This window comes from Otolemur garnettii, unplaced genomic scaffold (assembly GCF_000181295.1).
Source record: "Otolemur garnettii isolate 467f Iridium unplaced genomic scaffold, OtoGar3 scaffold00010, whole genome shotgun sequence".
NCBI lineage: Eukaryota > Metazoa > Chordata > Mammalia > Primates > Galagidae > Otolemur > Otolemur garnettii.
Window position 1 is genome coordinate 33,984,473 of NW_003852405.1, and position 14,439 is coordinate 33,998,911.

Sequence of the window (14,439 nt, forward strand, 5' to 3'; positions counted from 1 at the left end):
GATGTTAGAATCTGGTCACCCTAGCTAAGGACCGCCTTGGGCCAAAGATGAAAAGCAAACCACAGGGGTGGAAGGAAGCACATGGGTGCTCGGAAGGGAGGCCATCACATCAAGAGCTGTGTCCTGGTCAGTCTGGCCCACCTGTGTAACCATGGGGACGTGTTAGGAAGCAGGAAAGCAAAGGTGCCTGGAGCGTCTGTGGGCCTTACACAGGGGGAGACAGCCAGGCCACACTCTCTAGTGTCTGCCACAGTACGCAGTGGGGGAGAGCAGGACTCTTAGGGACCCCGGGGAAGAGGAGGGCAGTCTGGGGCCACAGACTCATCTACCCATAGGAGGGCCGATGGATCGCTTGGGGCTGGCTATCTTGAAATCCATTAAGTATTCCTTTACAGAAGGGAATATGTGTGTGTGTGTGTGTGTGTGTGTGTGTGTGTGTATTCCTGTAGTCTCACAATCACCTCTGTTAAATGGCATATGAAACTAGCCAGATAAGGCTCTAACTTAACAATGATCACAGGAAAGGAATATCATTATTATTAATATTTCTCATATCTGCAAAAGCTATAGTGAAAAAGGTCCCTGATTTTCCCATAATTTATGTAAATGTGTTAGGGCTTAAAATCCAAATTTTTGCTTAGGTTTTTTAATACCTTAAGCTAATATAGACTTTTTTTTTAGCTCAGTTGATTTCAGCCCTGATTATTACCGTACCATCAGCCAGACCAGCGGCTGCAGTGGGAGGCTCCTCACGGTACCTGGATTGTTGGCTGAGCCAGTGGTTCTCAAAGTGTGGTCCAGAGACCCCTGAACGTCCCCAAGATCCTTTTGAACTGTAAGGTCAAAACCATTCAAAATGTTATTTTTCTTTCCCCCTTATTCTCTCCTGAGTGAACAAAGACATTTTCCAGAATCTACATGAAATATGATATTGCAACAGACTGAACATAGAATCCAGCTATCTTTTATTAAGCCGTAAAAGAGATTTGCACAACTGTTCAACAATGCTACTCTCCTCAATAAATTTTTTGGTTTGGAAAACTTAGTTTTTTTTTAGTAAAAATATTCATGTTAACATTAATTTACAACAACATTTAATGGGTTTATTGTTGGTATTTTCAAGTGAAAAATTTCATCAGTTTTACTTTTTAATATGGAACCCAGCAATAGGTAACTAACACACATACACTAAAGGCCTTTTGAAGAAACTTTTGAAGAGCATAGGGGGTCCTCAGACCAAAAAGATGTTGACCCAAAGGGTTGATCTATTCCTATGCTGCTGGCGCCTGCAGGGCTAATTTTATCTGTGGTTTGGATTTTCTGGTATTGGCTTAATGAAAGGTAATCATGTACTACCTTTTATTTATCTTTATTAGAAATCTCAAATAGGCACTAGCTGGAAGAACAATTGTGACTGTGAGTGGAGCCTGCAGAAGACCCAGGGAAGCAGCATGTCCTGCTGACTGCTGATGCTCTCTGCCCCCTGCGCACCCCCAGGAGCCCAGAACCTTCACATCAGCTATCCAACCACAGCCACACTTGAGGAGGTACTTAGACCTGAGACTTTAAAAAAACAACCAAATGTTGGATTTGAAATGGCTAAATTTGTATTCTGGTATGAAAACTGGAGCTAGGTCCCTAAGTAATTAGTCCGAGCTGAATTACACCTGTCACAAAGATGAGGCCTGATTATGTGGCAATGCTCCCCTAGTGGTTTGAATCCCTTCTCACTAGAAACCAGAGCGTGCCTACCTAGGGAGGAGTAGCAGGCAGTGTAAAGAGTTCAGGCCCCAGAGCCAGACAGAGCTGGGTTTGAATACCACACGTGGTACTTGTTAACAGTGAACCTGGGGGGTTTAATTAACAAATCTGTCAAAGGAGAAATAGTAATGATTTCACTGTGCAGGGCGATTTGAGAATTAAATGAGGCAATATGTAATATGCTTCATGCTTATTATATTGGATATATTATATTATATATATATTATATGATACATCAAATATGACAAGGTTATTTTGAATAACCCTTATAGCATCTTTAAGACACAGTACTATTATGGGAAACTGGCATGTAGAAAAGTCAGATAATTTTCCAAATCTGTGCTGTTATAGGCACCAAACACCAATTTGCTTTTGAAAGCTCTACCCCTAAACTACCATACTGCGGCGTTTTCTTAACAGCAAAGATTAGAAAGGAGCGAGTTTTTCTCTTTTCCACAAACTCCTAGAATTATGTGAAACACACACAAAGTAGAACTTATGAAGCAGGCAGGAAAACAGTAGTAGGCTCAGTGCGGGGGACAAGGGAAGAAGCGGCTTCTGCGTTTCCCTAGGATGCAGGAACTTTCATAGAGGTTTTTTAAACGACCTCTTTTTGTCTCAGCACAGAACACACAGTCCACAGTCCTTCAGCATCTCTGGAGCAGGGCTGAACTTTTGTGGCAGGTACATTCTATCCTGGTCTAGGTATGAAGCAATAAATGATCTGAAGGAAGGTGGGGAATATTTTCCCCTGAACAGCTCTCACTGAAGCATTCTAGATGAAAGGACTTGGAAAGGCCCAGGCTGGTCCTCACGGACTGCTGGGTCTTCACTGGGTACTTAGAGAGGCAGGTGGAGGGGCAGAGAGCTCTTCAACACTCTCAGATCTTACTTTGAAAGAAGCAATTCTACTCAGAGCAATGTTGCTCCATTTACATACCAGACAAAAATTTTAAAACAGCAACAACAGAACAACACATGCTTTAAAAAAAAAGTTTAGTGTAAATTACTGTAGTTCATAGCAGTGAACTGAGGATTATACAGTTAATAATCTGCATCTATAAACATTCAAGTGCAAATGTCCTTAGTACAAGCTGATTTTTTTTCTTCTGGGTATATACCTAGTAATGGGTTTGCAGGATCAAATGGAAGGTCTACTTTTAGCTCTGTGAGGATTCTCCATGCTTCTTTTCAAAAAGGCTGCATTAGTTTGCAGTCCCACCCCCCAGTGTGTAAGTGTCCCTTCTCCCCACACCGGCACCAGCACCTGCAGCTTTGCGACTTTGTGATGTGGACTTTTGTCACTGGGGTTAGGTGAAAACTGTGGTATGTATGTGTCATGGAATACTATTCAGCCATAAAGAAAGATGGAGTCTTCACATACTTTGTGTTTACCTAGATGGATTTGAAGATATCCTCCCAAGTAAAGTATCATGAGAATGGAGAAGCAAGCCCTGATGTACTCAGTGTAATATGATACTAGTAGATGAACAACTACAGGTCCACACGAGAGCCAACACACATTCCAGAAGGGGGAAGGGGCTCAGTAAGCTCTCACCATGGCCACAGTGGAGGGGGACATGGCACACCTCCTGGGTGAAGGGCTCAACTACAACTGGGACTTTACCTAACAAACACCACAATGTAACCTCATGCTATGTGCCCTCATATTAATCCTAAATTTAAAACAGGAATCTGCTTCTATTTACATCGTGTGGGTGTGTATATCCAGAATCCGTCTCCATTTATGGACTGGCAATCTAAAATTGTAAATACATGTCTACATTTAATCTCCGAGGTTACCTATAGGGACAAAATAGCAAATGGAAGAAGCTGGTGTTGCTCACTCTGCTTGCCATGAAATCCCACCGAATCCCTTGCTAGCAGACCTCCTCAAAGCCCCAGAGTCAGTGGCTGTGTGAAGCCCGCCAGAAGACTGTTCCGATAAGCAGAACCGAGCTCGACTTCTCACGTCTTTGCCTGGATCACGGCATTTTTAGAAAAAATAAGTTCGATGATCCTAACCCTTACCTCTTCTTATACGTGAGACAAGGTCTGTCCGACAGGATTGATTTTGCCACTATAGTCCATAAATGTACCGTCACACCCAAACCTTGATGAGATGTCACTCTGAGGTCACTTCTGAGCATGTTAATGTCACTTCCGAGCACAAGCAGAGTGGCCGCCGCCTGTATACAAACCACTGCCGCCTGTATACAAACTACTCTGGAAGCTGATAGAACCATCTGACAGAAACTCTGGGGAAGACCCTCCCAGCTCACAGTCCTCAGTAAGACTTCTGAATAACACCAACCTTCATTCTTTCACAGCCTGTTTTGTTTCATTTTTTATTTGACACTTACCACTTTTTTCTTATCTAGATAACAGGAATTATTTCCAACTTAAATCATCTGATATTTCCTGGAGTTACCCTCCCTCCCTGCACCCACTACCCCCAGCTGTAAATGTGACACAGCCAAAGTCAGTGGGGACTCTAACTGGGTCAAAGTTCAACCAGCTCTTCAAAAAAGGAGCTCTGGCTCAGGAATGAGTCATGTGGATGACCTGTAAGTCAGGCTCTGCTTTAGCACAGAAACCATAATTTTGATTTCACTTTTCCACTGAGATGGAGATAAGAAAATTAAGCCTGTCCACGCAAGTTGGCAGTTTTATGTGTATCTGCATAAAGTGATACGTGGAGCTACCATATACCTCCTTCTCATTTGGGGCTATTTCCACTGTTTGAGTTGAACTCAAGTTATTGGCCTGTGGGAAGGAGTCAGGTGTGATCAGCTCCAACTGCAGCCTTTCCATCTGGCATTGTGAGGATGGCCCAGTGCAGGACCATGATCTGTATTTCTCTGACACCTCTCACATGAGTAGAAAATAGCCCTGTATCTCTGCGGCCCCAATGTGAGAGCAAAGAGAAATGAGACATCATGACTTTTCTAAGATTAGGTCCAAAATGATGACTGAACACTTTCCCGTGCATGTCCACATACCCCTTCTAGGGGAAAAGTAGCTGTCAGATCTTTTGTCTTTTATTTATGTGTAGGTCAAGTATTTTCAAGGTCAAACAATAATAAGAAGAAAAGATCCAAGATGTTATAAGTAGAATTCACCCCATGGAGAATCCTGCTGACACCTAAGCTATCGGACACAAAACAAAATAAAGACCAAGTCCTTTAAGATGCCTTTACATTTTGCACTGTATACAAAACTTAAAACCCCAGCCCTGTGTGATTCCCAGAACTTCACTTTGTCCTCACTTATTCCACTGACGTTGCCTTGTTCTTACAGCCCACAGCTTCTAACCCTCCTATTTTCACCCTTGCCTCGTTTTAAGAATTGACCATCAGTGTCATCTTTGCAGGTTCAAGCTTGCAGCATCTTGAACCTGATTTTGATTTGGTTCTATTCTGGCAACACTTTCCCCGTCATTTTGGTTAAATAAGTCTCCAACTTCAGTAGGATCCCAGCAGTCTCTTTTAAGACCATCTCTGTAGGGGGTGGTCTTGTCCAGTTTGGTTCTTGCTCTGAAACAGGTAAAACTTCTCACAATAAGGAAGGGAGGAATGAAAAAAAAAGAAAGGAAAGAAGGAAGGGAGGAAGGAAGGGAGGGAAGGAGAGAGGGAGGGAAAAGGAAATAAAAATCAAATATAAATGTATCAAATATGTGTCTTCTGAGCTAAAATGTCTCTGAAGTCTCCAAGCAGCCAAAAGAAAAAGGAAGAAAAAGGAAAAAATAAATAATATCTTAATATAAAAATTCCAAAGCCTCAGGGCGCTCCACTCAGTTTGTTAAGGATGTTTCAACTCTATTATTACCGGCAGTATTTCCTTCTGAGTCCTGATTTGCCAGGCACTATTTCCCGACATGTGTGGAAATAGCCCACTCCCTCACTTCCCAGAGTCTGGGACGATCACAGGACTCACTTTGGGCTTCCCTCTGAGTGAGCCTCAACACTCTGCCCAGAGCCGGGTTCTTTCCACCTCAGGAAAGAGAACTCTCGTTCCCAGGATGCACGGCCAGTGGTGCTGGAGACCACACTCTTGAATATCATGCTTTATCACTTCATATTAATAGGAGAGATTTTAGACAAGTACAGACCTGGATTCAGATTGTAGGCCTGCTCCTTACTACATGACCCGGGGAACGTTTCTTCCTCTGTGAAAATGCTAACACTTTCAGACCTGTCATGAGGGTAACCTAAGTATGTGTGAATGTCCCTTTAGAAGTGTGTGACGTTTGTCATGAGCTGAATGTGCACAACACCTCTCAGTAGCAGAAACCAAGTTCACTCTCGTTATGGCATCAATGTCTTCTGCGTCCTGCCTTTATTAAGCCAGTGCCTTGTCCTTCCATAGGAACGGAACACACTCTTTGTTTCATTGTGGAGCTGGGTAACCACTCTGGGTGTGAGAGGACCTGGATTAAAGTGTATCGCAGTTTCCATCCAGACATTCCGAAAGGACCCACGTCAGTGAAAATGTTTGCACCTATCTTTAGCAGATGCCTCACCGTCCTTCCTCTTCCACCAAACCAGGGAAGCATCATTGTTATGTGCTCTATAGGCAGCGTGGAAAGCTTAGTAATCCATCAGCATTACTCCTGGATCTGCTTCCTCTTCTTTGAGCTCATCCTTCATGGGTTCAAAAGATCTGAGACCAAAAGCTGAATACAAAAATATTTTTTCAATGCTCAGTAACCCAAAGGAGAGTTTCTTTCTCAGCATATGATTAATCTTATCGTAACGCTGCCTCCCTGGGATAAGACTGAGTGAGGGTGACCTGGACTGCACGAAAAGAATCATAAGCAAACCTTCCCGTGTCCCTGTGTCCGTCTTCCCTTTTGAGAAACAGCCAATAAATGAGACAGATGAGTCAGCGTCTCAGCACCACAACTCACATCTCCATCTGCAGTGACTCCACTTCACTTCTCTGCCCATCTCTGATTCAGGATTTGTCAGAGCGGGTGGAGGGACCCTGTTCGTTAAAGATCTTATTTTATTCTCTCCAGTCATGAACTATAAATAGAACCATGACAGCAGCTGTTTCTGGAATTAGGTATTAAGTGTGTTTGAGTTAAATAAACAATTCACTTCAAAGGGAGAGTCATCCACTTTCCCTTATCATCTTTAAAATTTCATACCTAAATTCTCCAAGCCATGCTGCTGGTACTAGTTCCATCTGCCTGGAATGTCTTTGTAACTGGGCCATCTTTTTTGTTTATTACTGCCGTGATTCCTGCATAGAACGTTACCGAGCATAGAATATTATAATTGTATATGACTTGTCGGCACTCTCTCTATCCTGCCGTCTACCCCATACAGCATTTTATGATTCTTATTCCTAAAACATGAGCTTGGCAAGCCTCCGCCCCATAACTAATCTTCTAAATTAAAGCCTCCGGCATTTTCCCCTCATGCACCGCTGCACGGACTCTTCATTCAGCTTCGCTGGCCTCCTTCCCACGCAGTCCTTGCAAGCTGCTCACGACCCACACCCACTGCAGACCTTCAGACCTTCCCACGACCCACCATGGACCCTCAGACCTGCCCACGATCCACACCTACCATAGACCCTCAGACAACCCATGCCCGCCGTGGACCCTCAGACCTGCTCATGATCCACGACCACCGTGGACCCTCAGACCTGCCCACGACCTATGCCCACTGTGGACCCCCGACCTATGCCAACTTTTCTCCCCAATCTCTTCTTTCCTAATGAGAATTTTTGAGAATTGTGGGAAAATGCTGAGTTTGCTGTCTTTTCTCAGAAATGCTGATTCAGAATGAACACTCCCCAGAATTGAAGAGCAACATCAGGATAGCACAGGGTTACAGGCAGCCCTGAGCCTCATCCTCCCACAGGACATCAAGGGCAGGTAGAAATTGTCAGAACCAACTTTGTACTCTAGAAGACAGCAACGGTTTTCAGCCAAGATGCAAATGTTGATTTTTTTTTTTAAGCCAACCTGGAAGCAAGAAGAAAGCTCTGTGATATTTTCATTTGCCTTCACCCCACCCTCTCCCAGAGTGGGAGTCTGGAAGTTGGGGCAGCCTGTGTCTCTGGCTCTGGAGGGCGCAGAGTAGACCTCGCCCACAAATCTCCACTTCAGGCTGCTCTCGCTTATCCGGGGCCAATGCACTGACGTGAGGCACTGGCCTCTTTTGCCTAACTCAGAACTCAGGTGGGGAAAATAGCAAGCATTGCTTGGGACTTCTTATTTTTAATCTGTCTAAAATGTCTTTGACTGTCTAAAGTAAAAATTAAGCAAGGCATTATGGGCTTTGAGCATAGGGAAAGCACAGAATGCGAACCCTGCGTATTGTGAGAATATACTCAAAATACTCCAGTTCCCGCTGCATGTGAAGTGGAATAGTACTACCTGAAGATAGACTTTAACTAAAGATGTATAGTGTAAGCCCAAAAATAAAATTGGGCTTCTCGTAATTAAAGAGAAATTACAATGAGAGGTAGAAATAATAAGCCAATGTAGAGGTGAAATAATCACAAAAGCACTGAGGGAAAATGTAATCTAAAACAGAAGAGAAAGAGAAGCCAAGGAAAATGAAAAACTGAGATGATAGGTGTTAATCAACCATGAAAATACTTACAGTCTACATATATTATCAACATAAAAATTAAAACCAGACATTGTCAGACTGAATTAAAAAGAAAAACCTGCTGGTAGTTCACGTCTATAATCCTAGCATTTTGGGAAGTCAAGGAGAAAGGACTGATTGAGGCCAAGAGTTTGAGACCAGCTTGAACAAGAGTGAGACCCCTGTCTCTACAAAAAAATAGAAAAATTAGCCAGGTGTAGTGACATGAGCCTGTAATTCCATCTGTTCTGAATGCTGAGGCAGGAGGACAGCACAAGCCCAGCTACAGCCTGCAATGGGCTGTATTGAGGCCACTGCACCCCAGCCTGGGTGACAAAGTGAGACCCTGTTTCAAAACTAGAAAAAGAATAACTATGCTATCTGTAAGAATCCTACTTTTAAATATAAAGACTTATCTAGGTTGCAAGTAAAAATATATTCAAAGATACAGCATGCACACACTAAGAAAGCTAGAGGAACCATGTTACTTTGTGATAATGTACAACTCAGGACAAAGAATGTCACAGAGATGAAGCGGCCAATTCCCCAAAAAGACGTAATAGTCCTAAACATTTATGCCCCTAGCAATAGTGTTTCAAAATATACAATGCAAGACTAACAGAATGAAAAAGAAATAACAAATCTGCTTTTATAGTTGGGGACTTCATCACTCCCTCTAAATAAGTAATAAAACAAGAGGGTAGAGAAAATCAGAAAAGAAACAAACATCTAAATATTAATAAAAACAAACTTGCCTTAATTGCCATTAATAGATCATACCACCCAAAAGCAATGGAATACACATTCTTTTCAAGTATATTCACGGTAGAATATTCATGGTAGAATATTCACCATGATAAGATCATGTTTTGGAAAATAAAACTCAACAAATTTAGAATTTAAATCATACAAAATATGTTCTCCAGTCATAATGGAATTAAACTAGAAGTAAATAATAGAAATATATCTGGAAAACTCCCAAATACTTGCAAATTAAACCATGCTCTTTTAAATAAGCCAGATGTCAAGGAGGAATTCACAAAGGAAACTAAAAATATTTTGAAATTAATGATAATAAAAAAAGACCTCAATGATGACAATTTATAGGAGGCAGTTAAAGCATTGTTGGGGGGAATAGTTTACAGTATTAGATTCTTATATTTTTAAAAATAGGAAAGGTCTCAACAAATGACACCATTGCTTCCACCTAGGAAACTAGAAAAAGGGTAAAAATCAACACAAAAGAAATAAACACTGAAAACAAAAATGAATAAATTGAAAATAAAAACAGTAGAGAAAGGCAATGTAACAGAACTCTGGTTCTTAGAAAAGAGGAATTAAATGAATATACATGTAATCAGACTGACCAACAAAAGTATAAAATACTGGCGTTTGGTGCCTTGTCTTTTTGTTTAATTTGGCTTGCGTTATTTTTCAGTCCTTAACTAAATTAGGGCTAGAAACATAACATGGCTCTGGAAAGACAGAATCCCATAGGAACGTCGGGTCTCATGCTCCGCTGAAATAATTTAGCAAGAGTATATATTCAGTTAATTTTGTTTGGTTCATTTAAAACAATGTTCAATCTTGCTGAGAAAATGTGCATATATGAATGTACTTCTTATTGACTTTGTATGTTGCGTTTTAAGTGAATCTCGCGTCAGGGGACGTTCCTGGGGCTTTGGTTCTACGGCCGTCACTGGGATTCGTTCTCATTTCGGTTCTTCTCCTCCCTTCCGTAACTCCCGGTCATAATTGAAATGGAAGAAGCCATTATCTTTATTTCATAAGCTCTTTAGATTAAATTATTTTTATACAAAAATGTATATTTATTTAATTTGAAGAATTAAAATTTTTAAATTATTTAACTGCTCTAGGGGAAGAAATACCCTGGGAAGTGAAAAGAAAGTCAGTCTGATGTTTGGAAATGTGACAAAGCAAAGTAAATCATTCCATTACTCATCAGACATCAAGATGTGACGATCCCTATGCCACATCCATGTCTTGGGTGGTGCCTGTGGCTCAAGGAGTAGGGCACTAGCCCCATATACCAGAGGTAGCAGGTTCAAACCCAGCCCTGGCCAAAAACTGGAAGAAAAAAAAAAAAAGAATAGTGTCTTCAATCTGGAGATGCCAGTGTAATTAAGAATACAAGAATGTTCACTGTGTAAAACCAGTGGAAATGTGGGAAGAATTTATTTGAAGACCAGACATGACTTTCATTCAGTTTTTGGAGCAACCGAAAAAATAAATGTATGGAGAAAAAGTTGCATGTGGTGATAAGGCTGGAAGTTAGGTTATGATCATCAAATGCTAACCTAAAAATAGGTAACACTACACTGTAGTAAATACTGTTAAAGTTTCTTATTTCACTTTTTCTCTGCCAGGCACTCTGCTGTGAAGACTACTAACCCATCCTGAGTACAGTCAGCCTTATAGACAGAGCAGAGTTTGCCAGAGATATAAATGGAATTACAAGGATTTCTGATTTTAAATTGCATATTTTTATACATTCTAATGTACTTCCAGTATCTGCTAATGTACCCAGATACACAGAATAAGAAAACCAGTGACTACTCCGTAGGTACTGGTGTCTTGATTAAAGCTTGGTTTGATAAAGCTTTTAGACAATTCTGGAAAAGTGGGGGGAAAAACTTAACAGAGAAGCCCCTCCCACTGGATAAATACACAAGAAAAAAGTCTAATTTATAGTCAAGCACAAAGAGAAAAATGGAAATGCCCCAACCAGAGACAGGAAATTCAAAGACATGTGACAGCAGCCACAGGTGACACCAAACACACATGGCTCCCAGTGGCCAGGGCTGAGGTTTTAATGTGCAAGGGCAGGTCTTGGGTCAACTCAAAATGAGAATTGCTACTGAAACCACCTTCATGAAACCAGAGCCTTGGAAGGATGATACTTCTGTGTAGAAAAATTCTACTCCCAGAGCAGGAAACAATCTAGAATCTACTCTGTCCAGAAATTTGGGTGAAAACAAAGGCCATGTCCTGTGAGGAATCAGAACCCCAGATTAGACCCTGTGTAAGATCAATTCTATAATTTGTAAGAGTATGAAACTAAGAATTTACTCTAAAAATTTATTTTGTTTCTTTAAAACATTTTTTATTAGATCATAACTGTGTACATTACTGCATTTATGGGGTACAATGTGCTGACTGTATACACAACCTGCAATGTTCACATCAAACTGGTCAACACAGCATTCACCTCACTTCTTCCATTGTTGTGTTGAGACATTTATACTCTACTGTTTTATTTTGGACTGGAAATTCCTCTGGAGTGCTCAAAGCTTCTGTGTATTTCTATAACCCAGAACAAAAGAGAACCACCTCAAAAGCTGGAACAATAGCCTCACAGGGAAACATATCGCACCTAAAAATAAGCCCACAATAAAAAATGGTAAACAATGAGAAAAACCAGTGTCCTATGAGTGAGATCAGACGGTCTCTCCAACAGGAGAGCCAGCAGGTCAGTCCCCTCAGCCAGAGAGCAGTGTAGAAGAGATTTAAAAAAGAAGTGCGCTCTCTGAGGTCAGGTTGGTTTCCAAAAAAAATGGTAAATGTGCTCAAGTTAAACAGCAGATCAGGCAGAGCTGAAGAAAAACCATACACAGGAAGCAGAAATCAAATTTAGGTGATTACTGAAAATGCAACAGAGAAAATAAAAGGAAAATAAAGAAGCAAATACTAAATTCAGAAGCTTCCACTTTTGTCCAGTACATCTTCAGGAGATGATGGAGGGAGAATCAATATTCAAGAGAAATGATAGAATTTTCCCAATTTGTGGTAGACACGAACTCCCAGGTTGAAAAAGCACCCCGGATCAGGCAGGATAAAGAAAATGAAATCCAGGCTGGGGCAGGGTGTAGTGAAAGTAAAAAACAGTAAAGAAAAAAAAAAAAAAAAAAAAACAGGCAATGCCTGTTTCTCAAGCAGTAGGGCGCTGGCCCCCTATGCTGAGTGTAGCAGGTTCAAACCCAGTCCCGGCCAAAAAGCTGCAAGAAAAAAAACCCCAGATATTACCTGCAAATGAGCAACAGTTAAACTGATGGTTGACTTCCCAACAGTTGCAGAAGAAGAAGAAAGATGATGTTAAGCGGTGTGTCGAGTGACATGTCCAGACATAGCTGAACAAACATGATTTGCTTAACGCCGTCTTCTTAGCAAAGCATCACCAGAATGGAGAAGCAAGAATCCAATGTACTCAATTCTGATGTGAGGACAATGGACAACCGAGTACATGGCGTGGAGTGAGGGGATGAGGGAGCAGAGAGAGGGAAGAAGGAGGGGCTGTGGGGTCATGGCGTCTGGCACACCTCTTGGGGGGTGGGACACAACTATAAGAGGGACTTCACCTAACAAATGTAATCAGTGTAACCTGGTTCTTTGTACCCTCAATGAATCCCCAACAATTAGAAAAAGTTCCTACCTCAACTGGTTATCCTTAAAATAAATAAATAAGTAACTCGGGTGAATTACTGGCTGACATCGGTTAACTCTTCAACCAAGCCCCGTCTCGGGATCTAAGTGTTCCTTCCTCTCTCATGTGCATGTTTGTGCCTCATGCTTGAAAAACAGCTGCTGCACTTTCCAACACCTACTCTGTGTTTTTGTCCCGCGTGTTTGAGACACGGTTGTGCAGCTCCAGACATCTAGTTCCCACTCCAGGCAGGAGGAAGTGGGAAGAAATCTTAGGCGTGACCTCCAGGGAACTGTTTCCGGCAGTGACATGTTCCTGACCACTCGCTGCCAAGAATGACTTGCCATTTGTTGGAGTTGCCAGAAATGATTTGTTTTTACTAATAAATTTTATGAAACTTTGTGATTCCTTGATCTTGGCCTCATCGATTAAAAGGTTCTATCTGTTGTTATTCCCAGGATCATTTTTAAACATGCATTGGGGCTTCATAAACAACTTTTATAACCATCAGGCCTGGCAGAATGATCCTGCCTTTCAGTCTGACAGACACCTGTTTTCTGCGATCTCCCATGAAAGAAGGTGGTTCTGTTCCATTCATTCAAATTACCAAAAATTATCTCTGTTAACTGTATTTTGAGTCATTAATAGACACTGATTATTATTACAGAGCAGTTATGTAGCTGCACAATTGCCAAATTACTGTTTCTGAAATACTGAGTACAGAATATGACCTCCAGCCAGAACCGCGAAACTCAGCAGTTCCTTTATGAAATAACTTCCCGAGTCTGCAGATAACACCAGAAATTCATCAGTCAGATTTTAATTAAGTTTATACACTGGACAAGTGTATGGCAGTCAGAATACTGAGCTCTAATTTTTATTCTCCTACTTTGTGGGTGTATGTAAACAAAAAGGCTAAATATCTGAATAATTTACCTGTAAAGAATGAAGATCCACCAGACTTTCTTTTCATTCTTGAAAAAACTGATAATAAATAGAGTAATTTTCTCAAAACTTTATTTTTTGACTCCCTGAACCCATAGTGACTTGGAAAATTTGCAAGTAAATAGAGGTAAATTCTAGAATTTCAATCTTTTTGTTAGATAATGCAACAATAATATTTTAATGCAGGAATAAATAGCCTTTATGCATCTCAGCATCCATCACTGAGTATCGACTTTATCTATAATGCCCAGTTATATATTATTTCTTTTATTGATAAACGTGCAAAAGATTTATTATCAATCAGTCAATTGGTCAGTAACATGATCAAAAAATACTTCTAAACTAATTGACTTAATTACTCAGACGATCCACTTACAAACACATGCTATCTTTCTTATCTTCTTCAGTCCTCGTAAAAGCTCCCACCATCCTCATTTTGCAGAGAATGGAAAGGAAGTTTAGCAAGTCAAATGGCCTGGCTTGCAGGGCAGGACTTGTGTCCGGGCAGTGTGACTGCTGGTCAGGTGCATTTTATCCTCCACCGAGTTTCTCTAGTTGGAAGGTCTCTGAGATTAGTCATGGCCATGAAGGAGATGGTCAGGTGCATTTTATCCTATACAGCATGTCCCTAGTCTCTGAGATTAGTCACAGCCATGATGGTCAGGTGCATTTTATCCTATACAG

General features: G+C 41.2%; 1 pseudogene; it reads left to right on the forward strand.

Annotated features, from left to right (window-relative positions):
- Window positions 1–14,439, forward strand: part of LOC100962532 — a 42,840-nt pseudogene that overhangs the window by 3,187 nt on the left and 25,214 nt on the right.